The 25,752-nt window shown below is 51.1% G+C and overlaps 1 protein-coding gene across 17 annotated transcripts in view; it reads left to right on the top strand.

Annotated features, from left to right (window-relative positions):
- MICAL3 (microtubule associated monooxygenase, calponin and LIM domain containing 3) overlaps positions 1–25,752 on the top strand; it is a 156,363-nt gene that overhangs the window by 36,175 nt on the left and 94,436 nt on the right. The window contains exon 1 of one of the 17 annotated variants that reach the window (XM_086402652.1): positions 10,727–10,749. The exons of the other annotated variants lie outside the window; for them this stretch is intronic. The gene's annotated coding sequence lies outside the window, so the exon portion shown is untranslated. Of the gene's footprint in view, positions 1–10,726; positions 10,750–25,752 lie in introns of those variants that run through there. 17 annotated transcript variants of the gene reach the window in all.

Below are 25,752 nucleotides of genomic sequence, written 5' to 3'. Positions count from 1 at the left end.
GGCCAAGCCTGGCTGTCCGTGACGTGGTCTTGCCTGTCCTGCCATCCTGCTCGTCCTCTCTGGGGAGCTCCAAACCCGGGGTTCCTGGGGGGCCGCGCACCTGCGCCTCTCGGCCCCTGCAGAGAGCTCCTACCCTCCCTCAGCTCCCTCCTCTAGTCTCAGGCGACATGGCGCCCCACCACCTGACCCCCAGCCCAGGGGGCCTTCTGGTATTTCCTCTTCCCTTCTCTGTTCTCTCCCCCCACAGGCCTCCTTACACTGTGTAAGTACGAACTCGTTCGTGTGCTGACATTTTATCCTGACAGTTGTGTCCACCACCGCATTCCCTTCTCTGGGGCGTGGGAGACGTTTTGTTCACTTCTGTGCTCAGACCCAGCACGATGCCTGGTGTTTGTAGACTCACAGTCAACGCTGAACAATTGCGTATTCGTATAGAAAGAGTGTGAAGTGACTGGCCGGTGATCCCGCAGCTTTTACTGCTCTGGTTGGCTTGCAGTAGACAGGCTTGTGGAAGCACCCGGTGCCCTCTTTTGAGATAAAAATGGATCTCAGGATATCTGCTGTGACCTCAGCACAATGCATGAGCTTTTTTCTTCCTTTCCTTTTCCTTCTGTTTCCCCCTCTCCTGTATTCCTTCTTTGGTTTGTTTTAGAGATAATTCAAGGCCCCTTGGGCTCTTGATTTGTGCTGTGGGTGAGGCAGGACTGTGACTCTGTTCTTTGTCATTCTAGATGCCTGTTTTGGCACCTGTGGGATACTCAGTTTTCCCTAAAATCTCAGAATCCTTTTTGAGAAGCAACCTGTGTTCCTGGCCAGGACAGCAAGGAGCAGGGGTGCTTTGAGTCTTGGTGCTCTGCTGATTCCCCTCCAGCAAACTGGTATGGGTGTGTGGGCCCTTCGTAATCTTTTACAGTGGGCACGGCTTTCTTGGGTGCTCGAGATGTCTGTGACTTGCTGGGAAAATGTTTAAATAAAGAACCTGAAGAGCCTGGTCAAGTAGTGTCTCCAAAGTACTTGATGGAAGAAAGAGGCGCCGTGTAAACTCAGAGTGTAGTTGCTAATCGGACTTTGGTTTGATCCTCTTTTCTGCCCTGGGTTTCCTTCTGTTGGCGCTCAGGCTCCCAGGAACCACAGCGGAAAGTCCCTGGGTTGGTTCTCCCACCCCCCTGGCACAGTGGCCTGGGTGGCACAGAACTGCTGCTCTGAGGGCCTGGCGTTGGTGTGCTGGGCAGCTGTGTGACAGGGCGCTGGTCCCGTGGCACCTCCAGCTGCTTTTCATGGGGAGGGGCGGCTCTCCTGCTCATTGTCTGGTGGACTAGGGCCTAGTTCTGTGTCCTTGAGGGGTAGTTCACCGGCGTGGAGCCCACCTGGGGGGGTCTCCATCCCCCACCTCAGGCCACACTGGTCGGAGCCCCCTTTTGGGGGACAGATAGAGAAGCTTCTGCAATCAGAACTGTGTTCTTCACTACAGTGGCATGTTGTCTTGTTTTTAAGTTTTAGTTTTCACTTCTGAAAAAGCATCTGATTTCTACAGTAATATCATGTATACATTTTTTTTAAATCCAAATTTTAAAAACAGGCCAAATTCAGAACAGAATTTGGTAATTTTCCCGTCCCTGCCTTGTCCTGTGTCCCATCCTCTCTCCCGAGATGTCCTGTCCCCTAATGCCTGTCGTATTCCTGGTGCACCATAGATGTTTTCATAGTCCTTACACTGGGGGTGGTGGGAAGAGGCTCCCAGTGCTGTCCTGTAAACCGTGTAATTTATCAGTGTTCACACAAACATAGAACACTACTTGTGTGTCTTATCATTCCTGTTTTATCTTGTCCTCTATTTCAGCTCCACACCCGACTCTGAAGCAGCACACGGACTGTTATGAAATGATCTGGAAGAAAGTAAAACATATTCTTAAGATGATTGAATTTAACTCAGTTTTTTGGTAGGGAGAGATTTTATTTATAAAGCTTTTAAAAACTAGTCATTTTCGCAAAAATTTTGTAGCATGAGACCTTTTGATTTGTGATTAATAAAATACACAATTAATGGATAAAGTAGTTTAAGAATTTACCCAAAACGTTGAATTCATAGTTTGATCCTTAGGTGTTTTCTGCTTTGCCGTCCCATGCTAGTCTGCATGCCTCGTGCCTTTTGAGCTCCTTTACTCTTCCTTCCGTAAATTCCTGCTTGAGGGACACTGGGCTCGGTCTTACCTTCGCACTGGTGTGGTCGTGAGAGCGTGGTGTTATCTGCTTCTGGGACACTGGGCTCACTTCATGATGATTACTTATTTTAGCCTCACTTCAAAACCCTTCTTTCCCTGTGAGGCAGGCAGTGCTGGTCTCTGTTTTACAGCAGAGACTGGGCTTAGGAGCCTGCCCTCACTAACCAGACCCAGTGAGGGGTGGGTCCCAGGTTCAAGTCCAGACCCATGGACTCTGGAGCCCGTGCTCTTTGCACGGGAGCTCCTGGCATCTGCCCTGCTTGTGTCTTGAGCAGATGTGTCCCTTCCGGATGGCAGGTTGACTCTGTGCCCAGGTTATGACCACCTCCTCCCTCCCCTCAGTGGGCCGCTGAGAAGGCTTCAGGCTGGGCCACTGCTCACATTCCCATCCCTCCACCCAGCTTCATCCCATCCATCCTCCACTATCTCTTATTCATTATAATATTTAAATGTTTGTTGTAATTAAGTTAGCTAAATTTTCATTGATTTGAATCTGTTAGAAGTTTGTCATCTAGTCTCTACCAGCTTCTGAACTGTTATCAGTAAATTTCTTTGAGTGATTCCCCATGTGTTGGGCAGAGATTGTGTGTGTGTGTGTTTACTGTCCATCGGCCAGGCTTGTGAATCTGTTGAGTAGATTCATCACACATCAGAGCTTGAGTTAATGATGTATATATGTTCTGCTTTTTTGCAGCGCACATAGATGCTGTAGTGATTAACAAAATACAAATTCATTGAAAAATGTTAAGAGTAGATTGTTTTTATTGTTAGGCATTTTTTTCAATCAACAAGGTGTTGTAAGGAATACCTTATATCACATAATGATCAGAAATAATAGTTGATGGTAAAAGGAGTCATCATAACTGAAAAAAGCTGGGAACCCCAGCCGTACCATTTGTTTAGCAGTTATGTACTTACTTGTGTTTTTAGTTATTTTATGCGTTAACTGCTTAGCTAGATTGTAAGCCCTGTGAGTGGGGGCCTTTGCTTACGCTCCCGTGTCCCCCTTGGAGTGCTTACACAGTCAGTACCCAGGAGGTGTTTACCAACTTGATTTCATCCTTGGATCCTATTTTTCCTGTTCCACTCTACTATTTTACTTCCTTGAGCTCCCTCTTCCTCTTGTCTAGTTCTAACAAGTAACCCCTAACCTTCACTAATCGTCCGTCAGTGGATTGACGCTGCTTGTCACACTCCAGCTGCACTCTCAGCAGGTCTTAGGCCAGGCTCTGGCCTGATGTGTTATCGTTGAAGCAATTATTTATGGAGCATTTTTGCCAGCATTGTGGAAAACAGTGTCAAGATGCAGTCTCTCATTTACTTCTTAGAAGTACTCTGAAGGAGGTTCTGTTCGCACCTGCATTTTATAGGCGCCTGACTGGGGATTGGACAGCTGGGCAGGGGCAGTCAGGATCCAGTCTCAGCCTGACTCCCAAGCCTGTGCCTTCTGGTGGCTGTGCCTCCTGAGGCCCTGCACGGTTGGCTGTTCCCCTAAGGAATTTTCCATTGGAGAGACAGAAACAATGGCAAACAGTGCTGCTTGGATGTGAATAAGTGTGAAATTGTTTGAAACTGCGAAGGCGCTCAGAGGCGGAGGAGCTCAGGCAGGACTCAAGGAGGCGAGGGGGTCTGAGATATGGAAGAGAGAAGGGCACTGGCGAGTTCAGGTGCCAGGAACCACCGAACCACATCCGAGTGAGAGGGCGGTGCTGCGGGGAAGGGCCGGGGTGGCCAAACTGGAGGGCTGGGCTTCTCGGGGAGAGTGGGAGATGAGATTGGGTAAGTCTTGCCACACTGGAGATACCATGGGAAATAATAAGCACATCTGTGGGTCGTGAGCAGGATATGACAGAGTAGGTTCTGTTTAAGAGCCATGGGGTGGACAGCAGACAGCAGATTGCCTATGGCTCGATGGTTCGTCATTCTTCCCTGCTTGTATGCCCTCAGGACCAGTGTTACCTCTCTGGTCCTAGGAACTGCTGTCTCTACAGACGTCCTGTGTTGGTTGGTCAGACTGCCCTGGACTGTGGGGAAGTGGAGAATGTAGACCTTGGGGGTTCAGAGACCCAGAGCGGACTCCTGACCCTGTAGCTTACAAGCTGGACAGATTATTTGATGGCCCTTCTTCATTCTTTTTCCCCATCTGTAATTTGCAGATGATAGTGATGACTCAAAGGGCTGTTTCGGGATGAAGATGCTAGCAGATATAAGGACAGAGGCTGTTCAGCTGGAGGTTCCAGACTTCCTGGGGTTAAGCGCCAGCTGTATCACTTACTGTTTGACTTTGGGCAAGTTACTTAACCTCTCTGTGTTTCCTTTTTCTCATCTGTAAAATCAGCCTGATACTTGTACCTACCTCACAAGGAGAATTAAATGAGGAAAGATAGATAATTGGCTCTGAGATGTGCCTGGGCATGTGGTAATGTGATTAATAAATTGCAGCTGCTATTTTCAGTAGTATCATTACCACTGTCATCACAGTATTAATACTTGGTTTGGAGTGGTACTTTCTTTGAGGTAGGAGACCAAAACATAAAGCCTCCCTAATATATGGTAAGAAACTGGCTCTGATCACTGGGTAAAAGTGATGTCACTTCAGAGCTTCCCTTAAACACTGAAATTATAACCATCTGGTGCCAGTTTAAGGATCTTTTAGAGATCCCAGGTATTACTGAAATCCTTTAAAAAAGTTAGTCATCGTTTTCTTTTTCTTCTGAGAGAAGGAAGGATTTATGATTACTTTCAGCGGGTAAGTGATAATCCTGGAAATTTTGCCAGAGCAATGTCTCAGTTGCTGTTTTCTGATACAGGACTCTTGCAATCACATTTCTTAGGCACAGAAATACTGCCCTTCTTTTTTAAATAAAAAGGAGGAGGGAGGGAAAGGAGAGATGAGGATGCCTGGGTTTCCTCTGGCCGCGGTTTCCTCCGACATTGGAAGACTAGCTGCCACAGGGTGGGAGACGCTCGCCTGTGCAGGTGAGGTCAGCTGTGCTGGGTTTGGTGTGCCTTGGTGGCGCAGAGGCCCCACCGCAAGCCCCGCATCTGCTCTGTGCTGCTGCAGTCCAGGGCTTCTGCTTAGGGCCATTCCCTCCACTCCACCCAGACCTCGACTAGCCGTGTTTAGTATTAGCAGAGCAGGTAAAACTGCCTGCCTTCTGGCCGCTTTGAAAACCCCCAAGCCCTGTTCTTGAACCAGCGATTGTGTCCGAGTCTTTATCTGTGTGGAACAATTCTTTCTTATCCTTTAATTTTTTTTTTTAAACAAAACTCAAATTGTTGGACTTTGTTCTTTATGGATGAAGTGAGAGTTGCTTTCTGAGGACTGGTTCATACCAGAAACCAGCTGCTTTTAGGTTGCTGAGGATCTTTAAAGGCGCAGTTTATTTGTGGATCCACATTCCCTGCCCATGGAACCTGGTGTCTGCAGGATTCCGGTGTAGGCTGCGATAGCACTGAGGTGGGTGATGGCTGGCAGAGGTGTGTGAGTCTGGTTTTAAGACTTTAATCTCAGTAGGGTCAGAGTCTTGTGGAGCTAATCCCTTCGACTCCCCCGCCCACCTTCCCCCCCCGACCCCCGCAGCCCATTACAGTCCGTAATAAGTATGGACATGTGCCATGTGCAGAGCTGGTGAACACAACCCAGATGCATGCATGAGCCACACGGGCAGATGATCAAATAGAAGGCGCCTCATTTGGGGACAGCGATGTCTTCCGTGGAGCCGTACCCTCCATTAGCAGTCACATTGTGCGTCGCCAGAAGACTGGGCTTGTGCGTGTTTTGCTGCAGTTGTGCAAGAGGGACTTGGCAGAAGGATGTGGCGGGAGGACAGCCTGTCAGAGGAGGGCTAGGTGCTGTCAACCAGAGTGAAGGCCACAGACTGTTCTTCCTCCATCCTTGCCCTCCTTGAGTCTCTCTGGGGCTGCGGAGGAGGCTGGTGTTTCGGCTTCTTCGTTCTTGTTAGGGCACAGGGTTGCAGCTCCAGCGGTCATACCATTTTGAATGTACTCCACGTATAGTGTCCTGTGGTTGGGGCTAGGAAATATGCCTCCACCTGCCTGGGGACGTGTAGAAGGAGTCTCTGCTAGCGTCTTAGTCGTCCTTGTTGTTGTGCTGAAGAGTCTCTGAGGGGCTCAGAATTGCAATTGCCCTGTGTTGTAAATGCAGCAAGAGAGGGGCCACGTCCTTGCAATACACCCCGAGGTATCTGACCCCCAGCTGGGTGCTCAATTGTCTGAAGCTGGAGCATCTGACCTTGAAGGCTTATGTTCAGCCTGTGGCGTTTTTGGGGTTTGGGTTAGGATGAGAGGTGACAGAAGACATTATCAGGCCCCTAGTGCGTGTGGCTGTGTCTTCAACGAGGCCCAAAGTGCCAGCTTTGTCATGACCCTTGAGGCTTTGGGGGCGCTTTGAGGGTGAAAGGGGGCTCAGATGAGCAAAAGCCTCCCTCAGCACCAGGTGTCAGAGGTCTTCCGGCCCCACCTCCTCAGACTCTTGCAGAGGGAAGGTGAGCTTGGCAGTGGCAGGGTGAGGAACAGTGATGGAGGTCCATCGCGTGGTAACAACAACCTTGCTTTACTGCTTGGAAGATGGGGATTTTCAGATCTTTTCATCCAAACTTATGCAAAACACAGGGGAGCAAAAATACTGATAATTCCATGAAGGATTAAAGATGGCTGTCCTTTCATCTCATGCGTGTGTGTCCCTAACCAAGGCATCTTAAACGTTCTGTTTTTAGGGAAGTTGTAGATAAAGTTAAGCCACTGACTGGGGTATAAAGTATTTGTCAGCCTTCCCACCCTTGAACAGGTTGCAGGTAATGAAGTCAGCAGTTGGTTTGTATACCTGCTATAGCTAATCTGCTTTGTTATTTCTTTGTTCAAATTGTCTTTGGAAATTGCTCATGTCCAGCGTCTGAAACTATACCTGCACAGTTGGCACTCAGTATTGTAAGAACGTTTCCTTTTAAAATTGCGCTTCCCATTGCTGTCATTCTAGTCTATTCTCCCTTCATTTCATGCTCAAGTGCTTGTTCAGGCCTCCTGGACATTACCTGGCTGCAGTTCCATCCTCCGTGGTACCACTCTCCTGTCTGTGGCCAGCCCGTTCAAAGGCTGGGCTGCCCTGCAAGGCCCCAGTCAGCTCTTCTACCTGGCTGTGAATGTCCACAGGCGGTTGTCACCTTGCTCCCAGCCCCCTGCACGTGCTGGGCAGAATCCTGCCTCCAGTCTTGTCTGTGCCTCCTCTGTGTCTTCTCACCCAAACCCCAGTCATCCTCGCCCCGGTTGCCTGGCCCCCAGTACAGGAAGACAGTATTCGCTTGTTTGCTGTAGTGCCTGTGGTTATTTCTTCCATAATTGGATTGTAAGCTTCTGGAGGGTAGGAATACTATCTTTCTGCATGTCTCTCCCAGGGATTGTTGTCTGTTGGCCACTTCGTGAGCAGTCAGCAAACACTTCATTGACACATTTAGCACGACTTACAGTCATTGACCTAGAAAATAATCAGTAAGAAGCACTTTCCTACTTTTGCCCCATTTTGAATTCTTTTTTTCTGTAGGTCTTACTGTCTCAGGCTGAATGTTCAGGACATAGCTTATATGGGTTTGGCTAGGAAAAGAAACCCCAAACAGTATACTTCTAAACCTGAATCTCATGGAAATGCCAAATACTCTTTTGCTCTTTGGAAAGTTGGGTGGAAGAGGAGAGGGCTAGGTCTTGGTGGGTGGTTTGGTGATGGTGGTGGTGGCAAGTGTGTGTGGGGACGGGAGGCCTTCCCTTGAACAAGAGATGCTTTTGAATGGCTGAGGGCAGGCACAGCTCTAGGGTAGGTTTGGGGTACAGACCTTCCAGCCTCTCTTGTTTTCCCTTTCTTATCTCCTGTTCTTCCACCTCCACCCCCAAGTCTGGGCCACCTCCTGCCATGTTGGAGATGATGTTGCCTCCTTAGGTGGCACAAAGTATGGGGAAGAAACTCTAGCAGTTGGTGAACGTGCTAAGAATGTAGACCTTTTTTTATCAAGAGCTGCACTGAGCTGTTCTGGACCTGTTCAGCATTGATAAGGGAGCAGATTCTTTGGCTGTGAGACTGCGTGCCCATCCACTTAGCGAAGGGTCATGGGGCCTAGAGTGTTGGAAGTGAAGTAGGGGTCAGGGTGAGAGGCTGGATCTGAAGGTACATACCCCTGACCCTGGTCAGATCTGGAGTGTGGGAGAGAACCCGCTTCCCTGGGGCAGACACAGCTGCACAGTGCGAATGGCCCAGGGATTACTCCATCTGCCATCAGTGGGACCCAACAGGAAGAAAGTTTGTGTTTGTTCTTCATTTATCTTTTTACCTCCTCAGGCAAAAGCTCTTTGGGTCACCCTCTCTTGCGCTCATCCCTCACACTTTATCCATTAGCATATTCTGTCTACTCCACTTGTGTATTTTGATCCAGAATCTTCCTGCGGTCTGCAGTGATAGTTCTTTAGCCAAGTCACGGTCATGCATTCCCTCGGTTTTTGTAGTTAGCCTCCTTTCCCTCCTCCAAACTGCTTTCCCTGCTTCCTCCCGTGTGCCCCAGGTGTCTGTCACAGCCAGAGTGGTCCTGGTCCCGGACCAGCCGGGTGACAGCAGCAGCTGCCGCAGCCAGCATGGCCCACTCCCGCACTGCATTTTCCTCCGTGGCGCGTGCTTCCCTCTGATACGTGGGGTTTGCCTGCATGCTCCCTCCCCAGGATGAAAGCTACTTGAGGACAGGGGTATCTCTTTTGTTCGCTCTGGTCCCGGTGCCACGCACACGGGGCGCGAACAGCAAGTACGGGTTGGCTTCATTCATGTCTATTTGTTCTGCACGCGTCGTGTTCAAGGAACTAGGCTCTGGGGCCCACAGTGTGTGCACACGGGTTCAATCCCAGGGTCCGGAAGTTCCCCTCGAGGAGGAAATGGCAACCCACTCCAGTACTCTTGCCTGGGAAATCCCATGGACAGGAGCCTGGCAGTCTGCAGTCCATGGGGTTGCAGAGTCGAACAGGATGAGCGCCCACTAACGCACAACAAACGGTGAATGCCCTTTTGCATGCAGAATACTCTTCTAGGCATTGGGACACTAGTTGCTCTTGAAGGCAGGGAAGGTGTCCTGAGTTTTTTCATCTGCATGTCAAATGACTCTATTTCCTGTAACCTTTCCTTATAAGGTCTGTCTTACATAAAGTTCGTCTTTTTTTTTTCTTTCTGTACCCTTTCCAGTTTTTTTTCCTCCCTTAATTGTTTGTTTTTCTGCCCTAGAAGGATTTTGTCCCTACTCGGGGGAATTTATTTCCTTAACCTACTTAATGTTTGACATGAAAAAATCCTCCTGCCTTCTCCTCCCCTCTGCAAAGGGTAGGCAGTCACTGTAAATCACACGTTCTGCAAAACAGGCCCCAAGGCCACCCACCACCTCCTGAGCCCCATTCTCTGGCCTGTTCTGGCCCTGCCGATTGCAGTGTGGCCGTAGTACGGTCTTTCTCACTCTTGGACAGTTCAACTTGATCTTGGCTCTGGGGCGGAGAAGTGCGTCTGCTCCTGCTTTAGCAGAAGAGGGTGAGGTTGGGCCAACAGGGGCGACACTTTGCGGGGAGGACAGTTCCGTTTCCTTCTTCCATAACTGCCTCCAGCCCTGTTGTCCCTGTCAGCCGTTTGCATTTTGGGGTCAGAGCAGCACATGAACTGAGCATCACCCCGAGGAAGGCTGTGTGCTAGTTGGTGAGTTAACGAAAGGGTTCGAGGTTTGCTGGCTCTGTGATGGTGAGGCTTTTCTGCAGAAGATGGTAGGAGATAAGCTGGCCTGAAAGCATTAGAAGTTGGTGGTCATGGGGTTTGCAATATTTTAATTGCTGAGGAATATCTATAGGTTAATATCACCCAAGAGATCAAATCCATGCCCCCTCACTGGGTCAGTTTCTTCTGAGAGTTCAGTTATGGGTGATGTGGAATATTTGGTTTCTTGAGGATGAAGCTTCCTTCCTCTTAACTCCAAGAAAAGCTCTGCTCCTTTTTTAGTAGCAGGGCTTCCACTTAGGAACGTCCAGCCAAGGTTGCTCTGTGTAAGCAGACCCCAGTCAGAGTCTGTCCTGTCTCCATGCAGGACCGTGCACCATTCTGTCTCCTTCAGAGCTTCCCTTAGTATATAAAGGTCAGTGCAGAATAGGGCCTGAACGTGTAAGAAGGTTTTCTCCATTACGTAGAGAAGCTCGGAGGTGGGAGGCTCAGCCAGTAGCCATTTCCATGGTCATCAGGATGGCTCCTTCTGTCTGAAAAGAGAGAAGTTCTGGCCCGCTTAGCTGCAGCATGTGGTCCACCCCGTGGATTGCCAGGTGAGAGTGTAACGGACTTAACTCCACTGCCCTGACACGTGATCGCCTTCCTCTAGGTTACCATGTCTGGTCAGACATGGCTGCCAGAGCTCCAGCCATCATCTTTCTGTTTCTAGGAAAAACACAAAAGGGAGGAAATGGAGAGAAAGACAAAAAGGTGCTCTTCTTTGAGATGGAGAAGCTCCAGGTGAGAAGCTCCCCAAAAGCAGTCTTTCTGGAAGGCTCACATACTTCTGCCCACGTCTTGTTGGCCAGCACGTGGAACACACGGTCACAGCCAGCTTCGAGGAGGGCTGGGAAGCGGGGTTTTGTAACGTTGCTGGCCCTGGTGGAGCTGGGGGTCTGTTGCTCAGCAAGAAGTCCTGCTGTGGTGAGCGCGTGTGTCTGACCTCTTTGCTGGAGCTGGTGTGTCTGACGAGTGTGCCCTGCTCCCTGCGGGTCCACCCCCTCCTGCCCTGCCTTCCACGTGCGTAGAGACGGTCACGGATTCTTTCTCTGGGTACTAACTGCCGTCCTTGCGTCTCTCCTTCCAGTTGAATGATAATCCAGGTGCGGGAGTCAGTGGGCAGCGCGGTGGGTGGAGGGGTGTGTTGTTTCTGAGGTGACGTCTTCGTTGGCAGCAGGGGCAGGGAAGGCAGGCCTGAGCACACCTGGGGCTGCTCCTCTCACATCTTGTGCTCTCCTCCCCTCCCTAAGCCCTGTTTGTTCAGAAGCTGTGATCCTGATGTGTGCCCCCCCCGGCTTTGCTGCTTCACTCACTGCTATAGGACCTTGGTCCTATAGTGGTTTGGGGACCTCGGAAGAGAGAGTGCAGTGTCTGTCAGGGTGCAGTGTTGGGACCTTGGACGAGTGGGTGTGATTTCGGGACCTCGGATGAGAGGGTGCAGTGTCACTAGGGTGAGAAGCTGACGTGTGTCCCTCTGCAGCTGTGTCTCCTGGGAGGTCAGCAGTGCAGAGGACACACGCAGGAGTCAGTTTCCTGCTCGTTCCTTCCCCTTTTGCACGTACCCATTCACAAACACCACTTAATGGTCCAGGATTTTGGCTTAGGACTATATGTCTGAAATTCCTAGGTTCTCTGCACATATGTCCTTAGGAAACCTGGATCCTGTGCTCAGCTCAGTGAGTTAATTGGGGCTCTCTCAGATCTTTTTCCAGTTTGAATTTTCAGCAGCTCTGAGATGCCAGCTGGGGGCCCTTCGGGCAGGAGCTGTTTCTCCCTCCCACCCCAGCTGAAGTTGTCCGGCAAGTTGTCCTGATTCCTTGAGCTGTGGCGCGAGTTTCCGTGGAGCTGTCCGGAGAATTGTGCGGCTCAGCTTAGGAAATGGTGGTCTTAGCAGCCTGATAAAGTGCTAATTTGTAAAAACCCTGTGAGTATGTTAGGGCCGCTGGTGGGGGATCCGTGTGGGAGTGGTGGGAGGCAGTCCTGGCTCTTGGCTGCAGCGGGCTGTCGGCTGGGAGCCTTTTCAGACGACGTCTATCTCTCGCGCTGCACTGGCTTCTCCCAGGGGTCGGGGTGGGGGGTGCCTGCTGTCTGGCTGTGCTGATGTCCACCTCCTCGGGACAGAAGGCGCTCCCTGTGGAGAAGGGACGTGTGGGCACTGGTCTCATGGGAACAGGAGGGCAGAGAGGCTGTTGGGGGCGGAGCAGACACACATGATGCGGGTTAGGCTGGAGCAGGTCCCAGGCCAGCGCTCTGATACTCTGCCTCTCTTTTCTCCCTCCGACCAGGGAGTTTGAAGAGTGGGGCAGGAGAGAGGAGATGATTATATTAATAGCTGAGCCACCATTTACCGAGAGCTTCCTGTGTGCTAGGCATTCTGAGTGGCTAAACACATTGTCATTTAATCCTTAACAAAAATCCTGTGATGGGGGTTTTGAATTTCCGAGAGGTTGAGACTTAAGTAACAGAACCAGGCAGGATTGGAATCTAACTCTGTTTGACTCATAGTCTGTGCCCTTAATCATGTCGTATAGATGCCACTTCTTCCTGTTGTTCACTCGACAAGTGTCTGAGTGCCTCTAGGTTCCAAGCATGGTTCTAGGTGCTGCAAGCCAAACAGATAAAACTCCTTCCCCTTGTGGAGCTTGTATTACAGCAGGAGGTGAGTTCCCACCTCCTTTCACAGTCAGTTTCCTGACACAGCATTTTGTCTAAACACTGTACTTCTTTGGTACTGCTGCTGCTGCTGCTGCTGCTAAGTCGATTCAGTCGTGTCTGACTCTATGCGACCTCATAGACGACAGCCCACCAGGCTCCCCTGTCCCTGGGATTCTCCAGGCAAGAACACTGGAGTGGATTGCCATTTCCTTCTCCAGTGCATAAAAGTGAAAAGTGAAAGTGAAGTCACTCAGTCGTGTCCAACTCTTAGCGACCCCATGGATTACAGCCTACCAGGCTCCTCCGTCCGTAGGATTTTCCAGGCAAGAATACTGGAGTGGGGTGCCATTACCACTCTGTGCTGCTGCTGCTGCTAAGTCGCTTCAGTCATGTCTGACTCTGTGCGACCCCGCAGACGGCAGCCCACCAGGCTCCTCTGTCCATAGGATTTTCCAGGCAAGAATACTGGAGTAGGGTGCCATCGCCTTCCCCGCTTCTTTGGCACAGTGTTCTTTAAATGACTCTTCTTTTTCTCAACACTGAAACTAGGGGTTTCTTGTTTGTTGGATATTGGAATATTGATCCCTACCACCCCCTGCTCCTGCGTCATAGTAATTACAGGGACGGCTAAGATATAGTGCCTCATCAGAGGCCTGGTGGCTCCTCGGGAGGTCACGCATCCCTGGGGTCTGGCCTGTCATGTCCCTTCTTTCCTGGGGAGGGGTATTCTTGGCTTGTGTAGAGTTGCTTTATGTCCCCTCCTTCTCTACTTGTCCTTGAGAGTTAGCTTCAGAGAGGCTCTTGTGTTCGGTTTATTTTAGCTAGCTAAGTTCCTGTTTTCTTCTGCTGGAGTCTGAGTCAGGCCTTGTGGATGTATGAGAAATTTAACTGGATGTATTTGTCTGCCTTCAGACCTGATGCCCAGGAAAGAGCAGGGAAGATGTCAGAAGACTGCTTTCCACTGAGAACGGTGCACTCACGAGGTCTCTTGAATGGAAGTGTTTGAATTTGACGTTGCCGTCAACTTCCTGATGTAAGGCTGGCAGGCAGAGTCCCCACCAGCACTGCTGTCTTCTGAGGCCTTTATCGAGTATTTGCTGTGTGTCTGGCCCTGTAAGAGGCACTTTATGTATGTCCCAGCCTTAAGGAAACAGAGGCTAAGAAGCTCCCCCAGGGTCACATGGATGGGGTGGGACAGAGTTGGGTTGAATGAGGCTTCTTGGTCTTGTGCAGGCCCGAAGGGCAGTACCTTCTGCTTGCTGGGGGCTCTGCCGGGACCCTGGGTGTGGCCCTGCTTTGCAGGATGTGCCAGCTCATGTGCAGGCTCCTCTCTTCACAGCAAATCATGGAAGCTCAGGGGGTTTTGGTAGACTGACTGACTGGTGGTTTGATTTTTTTTTTTCCTCTATTTCCACTCCTCCCTCTGTTTCCCCCACATGGATCCAGGGTAGATTAATTCTGCCTTCTCCGTTCTAGAGCTGGGCAGACTTTAAAGGCTAGGAGAGCGGAGAGTGGCGGGGGATTGGAGGAGGCTGCTGGGCAGGTGGAGCTGCCCACCTGCTCCAGAGCTTTCTCATCTAGACGCTGGGGCTCGGTGATACTTTAAGGAAATGAGGATGCACGATTGTCTGAAGGGTCTGCAAGGAGGGGTGCTGGCCTAAGCTTCCACCGCTCTGGATGTGGGGACTGGCTGCCGCCAGGAGGTCTAATCACGAAGCTAGTCTGGGCCTGTCTACAGAAAAGGAAGCTGCCTCCTGTGTGCATGGCTGGGGTGACCCATGTAGCCATCGGATCAGCTCCGCAGTGCTTGGCACTGAGGCTGTTGGGTGGCCACGCCAGTGCCGTCCCGGGGCGTGACTGCAGGGCACCTTTAGGAGGGCCCAGAACATTGAACCTCTAGCGGCGAATTAGGAGATGGCTCTCTCATTCTCCCACAACGAAAGATGTTTGACTTCATGACAACCTTGAGCCGTGGCTTTCATTCGTCCAAAGTCATGTATTTGGTGTTTGACCTTGACCAATAAGTCTGTGGTTTCTTCTTTGTGCTTTGAGTTTTTCCTTTGGTGAAAAGGATATTAAATACCAGATAGGGATGGTGGGGTGCTGACAAGAGAGGAGGAGTGTCGTAAAGGGCCTCTGATTTCTCAGACGCTCTAAGAGAAGAATTGTGTTCAGCTTACAAAGCATTTCCCAGACATTGCTGAAATTGATGAGCACTGTAGGGTGGGTAGGGCTCGGGTTGTGGCTTCCACTTTGAAATTGTCCAGGTGGGTTGAGAGCGGCTGTGTTACTTATTAAACGAGCCCTGTGTCACAGCCCTGTTCCCGAAGGGGAGCGCAGCTCTCACTGGGCCACCCTGCCTCTCCAGAGTGTGCATGCTGTCAGGACGCCCGGTGACCTCTCCTGCATCTGGGCACTCACGTCTGTTTGCTGAGGACCTTAGTGGGCACGCAGAGCCACTCGGTCTGAGACGGCAGAGGAAGTGACCCAGCCGGGAAGTGGGGCCACGTCAGCAGATGGCACAGTTGGAGCCCACTATCCTGGCTCTTCTTCTGGGAAGCCCTTCTTTTAGGAGGCTGACACAGGGTGGAGCTGACAGTGGGATTTCCTTTCCTGTTCATTATGGGATGAAAGTGTTTAAAAATGTCTCATGAACATTCTTTGGCTGGTGGCTGGGTGTGTGCCCAAGTTCGTGGCCGTAAACCTCAGTCACCAAGTAGCTGAGTGGCTGGGCCCATCTTCTGTAGATGTGGTCACGGGTGTTGCCCTTGACTGGACCAGCACACTGAAGTCACTCCCTGCCGCGAACTTACTCTCAGGCCACTCAGGGCTCTTCCAGAGAGTTGTCTCATAATCCCTGTCACCTCAGTGGTCAGGCAGTTTAGGAATAGTTTTATCTTTTTTACACAGACAGCTGTCCTCTGAATGACCTGTGTTTCACAATTCTCCTTTGCTTGAATTTTTTTTTGCTGCATTTAAAATGCTATTTTCTCTCATCCCAACACTGTATTGCGAACTTCTCCAATTCTCCTCATTCCTCTGAGTCTAAAGGCTGTTTCTGCTTCACCTCTTTACCTTTCCAGAGCACTGCAGCCCAACTCACCCTTCAGAATTCTTTGGCCCCTTGCTGATAGGGAGCTTGTTCAGAGCTGTGGCGTCTGAACCTGTGTTGACGGTTCCTGGGTGGTGGGCGTGTGCAGAGGAGCGCCTGCTCGCAGGCCTCTGGTCGTGTTCGTCACCGTGTGTTAATAGTAACCATCTCGCTCTTTCTTCCTCCCCTTTACAAATTTATCTTGTTTTCTCTTGGCAGTATCTGATGCGATCGTAGCACAGAGCGGGCACTACTCAATGCCTGTGGGTGGACTGGTTAGTTGCTCTTCATTTAAGAGATTTGTCAGCATGTAGGAGATTGTATGAGGGGGTGACATGCATGCTCATAAAAATGTGCTGCTATAGGAGCAAGAGGACCAAGAGGGTTCACGGTAAATCTGCATGCGTCACGTGGGTGACACCTGTGGAAGGGGCACAGGCACTGGAGCCACCCGGCCTTCCGGAGACAGGCTCCCAGCCTCACCTGTGTGACCTTGGTAATCCTCTCAAACCCGAGTTTAATGGTCTGATCTCTAAAGTGAGGGCGGAGTCACGCTTTTAGTGCTATTCTGAAGATAAGAGGAGATAATGTAGGTGAAGCATGCCCCAGCGTCTGGCACATATGCTCAGTATGTGGAGCCAGAAGGTCCAGAGTAAATTGCTGATGGACTTGCCAGTCACTGTAAGTTCTGAAGCTGCTTGCCAACCTCTGAGTGGTCTCCTGTTCTGCAAAAGGACTGGAATGGCCATGTTCCATCTGCCCCCTTGTTGTCTTGTGGTTTCCAGGATGTGCCCTAACCTCTGGGGACACGGTTCCTGTCTTGTGTATTCAGTGTCCCCCAAAACACCACTCTCAGGGAGGTGCCTGGCTGAGGTGTGAGGTTTGGGGGGAGCAGCTGCCTTGGAGCACCGTGTTCCCATGGCCCCCACCACCCAGGGTTTACACTGCTGCAGACGCATGGGCAGAACTCCTGAATGGTGCAACCTGACCTAAAGGGCTGCCCTGGGAACTCTCAGAAATGCAGTGAGACAGTCAGCACAGTTGTGACTCACAGTGGACTGTCCTTCCCCAAGCTCTTACACTTTCTCTGGTCAGGGACGGGCAGGGGGACTTGGCAGGTTACAGAAGATTTCTAATTCTAGGGCAGGTGGTGGGAGGGGAGAGGAGTGGCACAGGCCTCGGGGGCTCGGCTTTGGGACCTGCTGTGATGCAGTGCATATGGTACTCAGAGTCGGAGCAGAGGCTAAAGGACCTGGAGACCCGGGTCTGTCTGCTGGTGGCCGCGGGCTGTCTGCACCTCGCGAGGCAGGGTGTAAGTACATGTGTGGGTGAATTCACAGATGTCAGTCTCTCTGAAGATGGAAATCACTGAGTTTATCAGCTAGACTGTCATTTCTAGGCTCTTTTTTAAAAAAGTGATCTCATTTCTTCTTCCTCCACTTTTAAATTGAAGTATAGTTAATTTACAGTGTTGTGTTACTTGTGCTCAGCGAAGTGACTCAGCCAAACCCACACATACACACACTTTTTTTCAGATTCTTTTCCTCATTTTCTTTACTCTTGCTTTAAAATAAAATAGAGGATTTACCTTGTCTTATGCATTGGATCTATTTCACCTGCTTCGTTTGAACCTTGTTCCAAGTCATGTTAAAAAATTTAACTTTTGAGGGATTGAGACTTCTTCCTATACTTGTAATTTACAATGACAGGTCAGTGGAAAACCAGAATTAGCAGAATTCACTCTTCAGTAGAGGTTGGCAGTTCTGTGACAGTTACAGGGATGAGATAGCACGAGGTCTCGTGAAAAGAGGCATGTCCTGGAGTTTAGAGGGAGGCAGGTGTCCGCCTCTTTCCTGTGTTCCCCACGTGGTGAAGCTAGAAGGCTGACCGTCTCAGGGGAGCTGTGGTCATGCCCATGGGCAGGCATGGTCACTGCAGGGTGAGGAGCTGTCTTGTCTGGTTCAGCCCGCCAAGAGGGCTTGTGGGCTTCAGGATTACTATGCCTGAGAGACAGAGAAGACAGGCGTCCAGGCCCGCTGCGTGGCCCAGAGCAGTGCTCCGGTCCTAGACGGGCGAGGACAACCTTTCGTATAGTGTGTCTGTTCTCAAGCGACAAGATTGTCTTGGTTTATTCAGGTGGTTCTGATGTAATCACAAGGGTCCTCATAAAAAAGCAGAAAGGTCAGTCAAAAGATATGACAATGCAGATGAATCTGTCTATCAAACAGAAATAGAATCAGGGACATAGAGAACAGACTGATGGCTGCCAAGGGGGAAGGGGGTGGGAGAGGTTTGGGTTGAGAATTTGGGAGTAGCAGATGCAAACTGGTATATGTAGAATCAATAAAACAATAAAGTCCTACTGTACAGCATGGGGAACTGTATTCAATATCCAGTGATAAACCATAATGGAAAATAATATGAAAAGGAATGTACGTATATGTTGTATAGATGTACAGTCAGTTTGCTGTGCAGTACTAATTAACACCACACTGTAATTCAACTATTTTTCTTTAGTTGCTAAAGACTCTTTGTGACCCCGTGGACTGTAGCCTGCCAGGCACCTCTGTCCATGGGATTTCCCAGGCAAGAACACTGGAGTAGGTTGCCACCCACTTTTCTTTGTGATTTAAAAAAACGTCTTCCCTCCTGCTCCTCCACCAGGCTCCTCTGTCCACCTCTTTGCTGTCTGACGTGTGTGGGGGCAGCTCCAGGGCTCCCACACCATCCCGCTTGGTGTGAGTGCCCTTTGCCCTGGCAGAGCTGTTCGCAGGAGGGCAGAGGGAGGAGCGCTCCCTTGGGAAGAGGGCAGGAAGGACCAGAGGTTAAAAATAGGCGGCTTCTAAGAACCAGTTTACTGCTGCCTCAGCTCAGATGTGGTCCTCTTGTGATAACTGGGCTCGAAGCAGAGTGTTGCTTTTGGAACAAAGGAGAGAAAGTAAATCAACCCTCATAAAAAGGAAGAAAGAAACAGACATCACCACAAAATGTAGGCTTTTAGTCTGTGTCCCAGATAAGAGGAACGCTCCCAAATTGCCTGGGGGTTTTAGATGCTGTCCCCTGGTGATTCTGGGTGTGTGCGTGTGAATGTATGTGCGTGTGTCCACGAGTGTGACACTCAGATGGTTCCTTGTGTCAGGTGCTGAGATGTTCCAGGACTGTGGGTAGGTGTCCCACAGAAGCTCTTCCCGAGAGATTCTTGACATGTGTGTCCCATTTACAAGGAGCTCTTGTGGCCCTAAGTGGAAGGATTTACAAGGAGCTCTTGTGGCCCTAAGTGGAAGGATTTCCCTTAGTCTTGTCTGTGCAATAAGTACCCAGCCTGGACCCTCGCTCACACGGGAGGCGTACCAGCTGCAGAGCCAGGGTCAAAGCCAGTGGTGCCAGCTCTTGTAATACGATAGATAAGCTGCCTCATTCCCCTTTTTGTTCAAAGAGCTCCCCCCCACCAAACTACAGAAAACCGAATCTTCCGTGCCAGCAGGCGCTAGAGCAGATGGAAGTGGCGCTGCTGTGTGAGAGCCGGTGAGGGTCCCACTTCCTGTCCACACTCCCAGGGTGGCCAGAGGAGCTTCCAAGGCAGACCTGTGGCCTGAGATGCCACTTGCCCCCGTTCCTCTACACCTGCGGCTGCTTCTTCCTTCTCGCCGGCAGCACCTTCTTTAATGGGAAGGACTTTCTGTCTTGTCTAGATCCTGACAACTTCATAAGGGTATTGCTGTGTGTCCCTCTGACCTGAGAAAGTCGTGCTGTCTCCAAAGTTGCCCCTGGCCGTGACCCTGCCCTGGCATGGCTCGTGGCCAGACCTTCCCCTGTCCCGAGGGGCAGCGAGGAACTTGCTGGGTGCTTGGCTTTTATGACTTACGTCATCCCTTTATCTTGGTCAGCCAGTTAAGTGTGGCCTCTTCTTTTGTCTCTGTGGTCTCTGATGTGGGTGGGCGGGGCTGGAACGGTATTCTTGGTTGGGTGGGGAAGCATGTGGTGGGCTTGTTGGGAGGGGGGCCACTGCTCTCTGAGCCCCTCTTCCCCTTGAGCAGAGGGGGGGGTCCACATTACCCTCGACATCCAAGCCTCAAGTTGTAGCTTGTCGGGTAGAAGGGAACAGTTTCTTCTGCTGATCTTCTTTGCTTTCTTGGGGAGTTGTGGGGTATAAATGACAGAGGACAGGTGACTGTCCTGCCTGGGGGCTCACTGCGTGCTGCAGGGTGTGCCTCTGGGTGGGCTGGGGCCAGGGAGTCCTCTGAATGTCCGTTTCGTGTCCCTCAGTGGGTGAGGGACAGGGAAACACAGCATGGTTCTCAGACCTAGGCTGTCAGCTCCACTCCACAGCTCCTGGCTGTTGGCCCCAGGGAAGCCTCTCGGGGAGAGGAGAGGGCAGGGCATCCTGGGGAGGGGAGCAGGGGAGTTCTGGCCCGACTAATGTCAGAGCACATACTGATGAAAGTGAAAGTCGCTCAGTCGTGTCCGACCCTTTGCGACCCCATGGACTATACAGTCCAGGGAATTCTCCAGCCCAGCATACTGGAGTTGGGTAGCTTTTCCCTTCTCCAGGGGATCTTCCCAACCCAGGGATCGAACCCAGGTGTCCCGCATTGCAGGTGGATTCTTTACCAGCTAAGCCACAAGGGAAGCCCATGTGCTGATGGGCTTACCCTTTAGTCTGAATTTTTCATCTAGTCATGCTGTTTAAAAAGAAAGGAGAGTCCCAGTGCTCTGAGATGTTTATGTTTCCTGGCCTCTGGTGTGTGTATCGTTTACATCGACGTGTAGCGGCTCGGAGGGAGCAGTGACACTGTCAGCAGTGAGCCGTGCGAGATCCAGCAGCCTGTTTCCCCTGACGTGTGCGGCCGCCCTGTTTCATTGAAAAATGTGTCTTGAAACACCTGCCTCGCGCCTTCTCACAAATCGGTACGTGTATGGGTGCAGTATCCGCTTCTGGAAACCCGGTCGCTTCGGCCTTTAATCCGGGTGAGGGCTTGTCTGGCTGTACCCAGCACTCCCATGGTGGGTGCCCAGGAGAGCTGTTGGCACGGACCATCGCTGGGGCGGACTTGCATGGAATGTGGCCCTGGTGCCACCCGCAAAGCAGAGGCTGGGTCGGCCGCTCTCCCTGCCTCGATGTCATTGTTTGGGACTTAATGTAATAATTTGCTCAAATAGGCGGAGAGGGCACATTCGCCGGGCTGCGCGGCTGTAGACAATGTTTGCTCTGTTAGTTTGCTCCTTATCCCCACTCTCGGAGCCCTGTGTCCTCTGCCACCCCCGTCTCCTCGCATATTCTAACCTTGGCTAAACGGCTTCATTCATGAGCTGGACAGTATTTTCTGGGACGAAAATGGACTGAAAATAACCAAGTATCAAGAACCAGCCGTGATGCGCAGGTCAAAACTGTTTAGTCTCTGGATAGAGATTTTTTAATTAATGTCTGGACAACCAAAGTATTTTCTTTTTTATTCCACGTTCCCTTCACTACTTTGGAACCCTATTTGAAAACATGCACACGCGTGTGCACTCAGGTTAAAAGGGGGGGCTAAAAAAGCAGACACTTTTCTACCCCTCTGGCTGTGTTCCTGGCAGCGGCCCTGGGAAGATTGCATCCAGCGCCTCACAGACAAAGGCGTCCACTTTCCATCCTGGCCCAGGTACAGGGTCCTATGTGGGCTGTGCTAGTACCTAGGGAAGTGGGGGGGTTCTTTGTTTTTTCCATAAAAAAGGTTTCCCCCGTTCTTCTCACTTTCTGTGTAACGAACACAGGGTAAAAGAAAGCCATCTCTCACACCTGCACTGCCTTCTGCGGTTTGACAGTCTTCTGCAGTTCGCAGTGGTTGGTTCCGTAGACAGAACCTGACCTTCTCGCCATTGATGGGTGGCTGATGTCATGGCACAAAGCTCGGACTGCCTGTTCTCGCGGTGGGACGGGCCCCCAGAAGGCAGACTGTGGAGCTCTGGCTCTTCTGTCGCTTCTAGTTCATGCTCTCAGAGGGAAGAGAAAGAGGTCGGGGCCGAACCGAGGCTGCAGACGGCTCTGATTTACTCCGAAGGCTCAGCCCAGGCCCGGAGTAGGGAGCCTCCTCGTGCCTGGAAAGAGCCTTTGTTTTTCGTGAGCGCACAAGAGTACTTTCTGCACTGAAGGGGTTTTGTTCTTTCTGCCTTAATCTTCTCTGATAAAAGAAGGATAGAGGCATTTTCAAGGAACCTATTCTAGTGGCCCAAGAAAGCGTAGGAAGAAGAGTTAATTTCAGGAGAATACACAAGAATTGGAAAAATTTCACTTGGTTCCTCATAGAGATTAGGGACTCTTGCTGTCAACATGCTTTCGTCATAGAGGTAAAACTTAGCTAGATTGCCAGCTCTGCAGTGTGCATTAAGGGGATGGTGCAGCCCCAGAGTGTCACCTCTGGTTTAAAGAGCGTGGGGAGCAAAGGTTACTTGTGACTTTACTCTTAGGGGCCTGATGGGGTGGGCCTTCCCTTGGACCTTCTGGCCTGCTGTGGTGCAGGCGGGCTGCTGGGCTTCCAGCAGAGTGGGCCCAGCTGGTCAGGACTGCTTTAGTGAACACTGGGCTAGGCTCGCCTCATACTGGCCAGAAGGGAGGATTGATGGAACTACAGGGCACTCGCCACGTCCAGCTGCTCCAGGTGTCTGGGTGCAGAGGCCAGGCTCCCTCAGGGTTCTCTGCAGCCAATGGCTCCGGTGAACGGAGCCTCTGAGTGAAGCTCTCCTTTTCGTCAGGGGTCCGTTGCTGCCTGTCCCTGAGCATCGGAAAGCCTGTCTTAAGAGATTTTTCATATGATCACAGCCAAAGAACCCAAAAAGTTACTTCAGGACACATTTTTTTCCAATCCATTTTTTTCCCTTCAGACTCACGGTCAGACATGAATTAACACCGACCTTAATGACTGTTTTCACGAAGCTTGACCGGAAAGGGCTCACCGCTCTGATAAGAGGCACAGGACTGGACTGGAGTCTCTGCCAAGCCACAGAGCAGGAGTGCTGGTTGGGATGCCCGGCCTCGTCAGGCCACGTGGAGGAGTGTTAGTCCTCCAGGAAATTGCAGCACGTACCCCTGGGTCTGCCTCACGGGGCTCAGACCATGAGTGTGTGCGGTGGGGTCCGAGGCTCCCAGTGTCTTTCCAGTGGGTGTCTCTTGTTTCCACGTTGCCTTGAGGGACGTGCCTGTCCACAGGCAGTAGTGATGGGACTGTTTGCATTAGAGGAGCACGGCTGCTCTAATGTAATATGAAGATGGGATCCTGGCATCCCGAGTCCCTCTCCAGCCGGGAAGGGCCTCCGTTTCTAAGTGTGGAAATGACTGTCCAATGCCACCTTTCAGAGCTGCATAGACAGGAGGCTGGGTCTGTTCTTTAGTTTTTGTTTGGTTCTTCACAAGGTGTACAGAGTGAGTCAGAGCCCTTCCCCTGGCTGAGCCCACTGTCCACGATCCAGACAGCGCTCGTGGGCCTCGGTTGGCAGGGATGCATGGCCGTCCTTCTCCCTGCTACCCCTCTGTGTACCCCCCTTTCGTGTGGACGCTGCTCCTCGCCAGGTGTGTGGGCTTCAGCCAGTGCAGCCCTCCCCTGCTCTGGGAGCCACACTGCCGTACGCGGTGGCCAGGGCCAGGGCAGGAGGCGCCTCCGTTCAGAGTCATGGGCTCCAGTGCCTGTGTGGGTGTGTCTTTGTCCTGTGTTACTGGTTGCCCATCCAAAGCCGGGGCACTGGTGGGGAGAACAGTCCACTTACCTTACAGGTGAGAAGTAGCCCCACCCTCTGCTCGGCTTCGACTCAGGTCTTTCAGATTCTGGTCATCAGAGCACTGTCTTAGACCAAGGAACTCAAACCTCTCGACACCCAGATCTTCTGTGCAAAATTGTACTTGGCACCAGAGTTCAGCACAGTTATCTGCCGGATGTAATGTTGGCAAGGGCAGCGTCGTAAAGGAGCCCTGCTCGGTCCCAGGTCTGTTCCTTAGAAGTGCGCGGAGCTGCTGGTGTAGAGCTGAGTCTGCTGATCTCGGCGGTGTGTTAGTGATAAGTCAGATACGGAGCATCCGAGGCTCAGAATGCTGGCCTTTCCCATCGGGTGTTTGGTCTCCTGTGGACACGTTAGAGTCCTTTGGGAAGAGGTGGGGTAACGTGGGCTTTAGAGTGAGGCACTCCTGTGTTTAGATGTTGTCATTTTCAGCTTCCGAGCTGGCAAGCTCCTGACTGTCTGAGGCTGAGTTTTCTCGTGTACACAGTGAGATCATAAGAGTTCTTTGTGGGACCGTGTGAGGACCATGTGTAAAGATTGTTGTGACGTGCCAGTGCCATGGCTGGCACATGGGGAAGTTCAGTGAATGGTGATAGTTATTACAGTCAGTAAGAGATGGCCAAAAAGTCTCTCGAACCTTCTCCTTCCAAAACAGGGAGTGATTGTAGAGTCTTGCATTTAGTTTAAAATGTAGTTGCTATAAGTGTTTACAAGAGGGGAAAGAGAACAGTGCTGGTTTTTTTTAAGTGGCTTGTTGGGTTCCTTGATGTCTTGACCACTTACGGTCCTGGGAATGAGATCTGGCGTGGTCCTTGCCCCTAGGGACTCACAGATCTGGGGATGGTCATGTAAACCGGCTCCTGGAGTGTAATTAAACCTGCGGGCACCATGTAGACGTCCCTGTGGTGCATCTTTACCTCTTAACCATAGTCATCCTTTTTTTTTCCCTCCCTGTTTTGGACTGAACTTGTCTTTTTACAATAAGTGTGGGACTGAAGTAGATGTGGGAAAGCTAGGCTTTGGCGTTTTCCCACTTAAAATAATATCCTTAGCGGATTGATGGGTCCTTGGAAGAAGTAGTCAAAGAGTCCCTAACTTAAAAGTGATGGTGAAAGGAAGTGGAAGGGAGGCGGTGGAGGGAAATTAATCACGGCGCCGCTGATAGCTCATGTGTGACTAGGGACAGGTGGTGACATGCGCTCAGGCTTGTGTGAGGAAGTAGACGACTTGTGTGGAAATGCCTTGTGAAATGTGAAGTGGAGAGAGTCTGGAATGGACATTGTCCACTCTGGAGGAAGGCTGTGTTAAGGACTCCAGAGGGGAGCTTGTAGTGGTGGGGGCGGGGGGCTCCAAGCTGTTCTCTCCTGTCCTGTCGACTCTGCTGTGACTCACTTGCTCAGAGACGCTCCCATGACCAGCCTGTCTCAGGTCTCTTCCTGTTAGTCACCATAACCTGTGCCTTTCCTTCCTGGCAGTCATATTTTGTAATTATCGTTGACCCTTGAACGATGCGGGGGTTAACCTGCGTATAATTTGTATTTGGCTCTCCGATCTGTGACTCCTCTGCATCTCCAGGTTCTTACTGTTTTGTTTTGTTTTTCTCTTGCCGTGCCATGCAGCATATGGATGGGGCTTCCCAGGTGCACAGGTGGTAAAGAACCCGCCTGCCAGTGCGGGAGATGTAAGAGATGTGGGTTCGATCTCTGAGTGGGGAAGATCCCCTGGAGGAGGGCATGGCAACCCACTCCAGTATTCTGGCCTGGAGAATACCATGGACAGAGGAGCCTGGCGGGCTACAGTCCGTAGGGTTGCAAAGAGTTGGACACAACTGAAGCGACTTAGCATGCATGCATGCAGCGTATGAGGTCTTTAGTTCCCCAACCAGGGCTCAAACCCCCGCCCCCTGGAGTGGACGCACAGTGTCTTACTCACTGAACTGCTAGGAACTCCTAGCATCTGTGGGTTTGCCCGTCCCAGTTTGCCCACTGTGTAGCTCTGCAGTATTTACTGTTCTCAAGCATTACGTGTAAGTGGGCCCATGCAGTTCAGACCTGCACTATGAAGGTGTCAGCTGTATGTGCTTGTTTTCTTACTTGTTTATTGTCTGTATCCTCCAGCAGACAAGGGCAGGCTTGCATTAATTCAGTTCACTTCAGTCACTCATGTCCGACTCTTTGCGACCCCAGGGACTGTAGCATGCCAGGCTTCCCTGTCCATCACCAACTCCCAGAGCTTGCTCAAACTCAGTG

The sequence above is a fragment of the Bos grunniens genome, chromosome 5 (assembly GCF_055505025.1).
Source record: "Bos grunniens cultivar Pamir isolate PY7600 chromosome 5, Bosgru_T2T1.0, whole genome shotgun sequence".
Taxonomy (NCBI): domain Eukaryota; kingdom Metazoa; phylum Chordata; class Mammalia; order Artiodactyla; family Bovidae; genus Bos; species Bos grunniens.
This window is presented reverse-complemented; position numbering and strand designations above follow the sequence as displayed.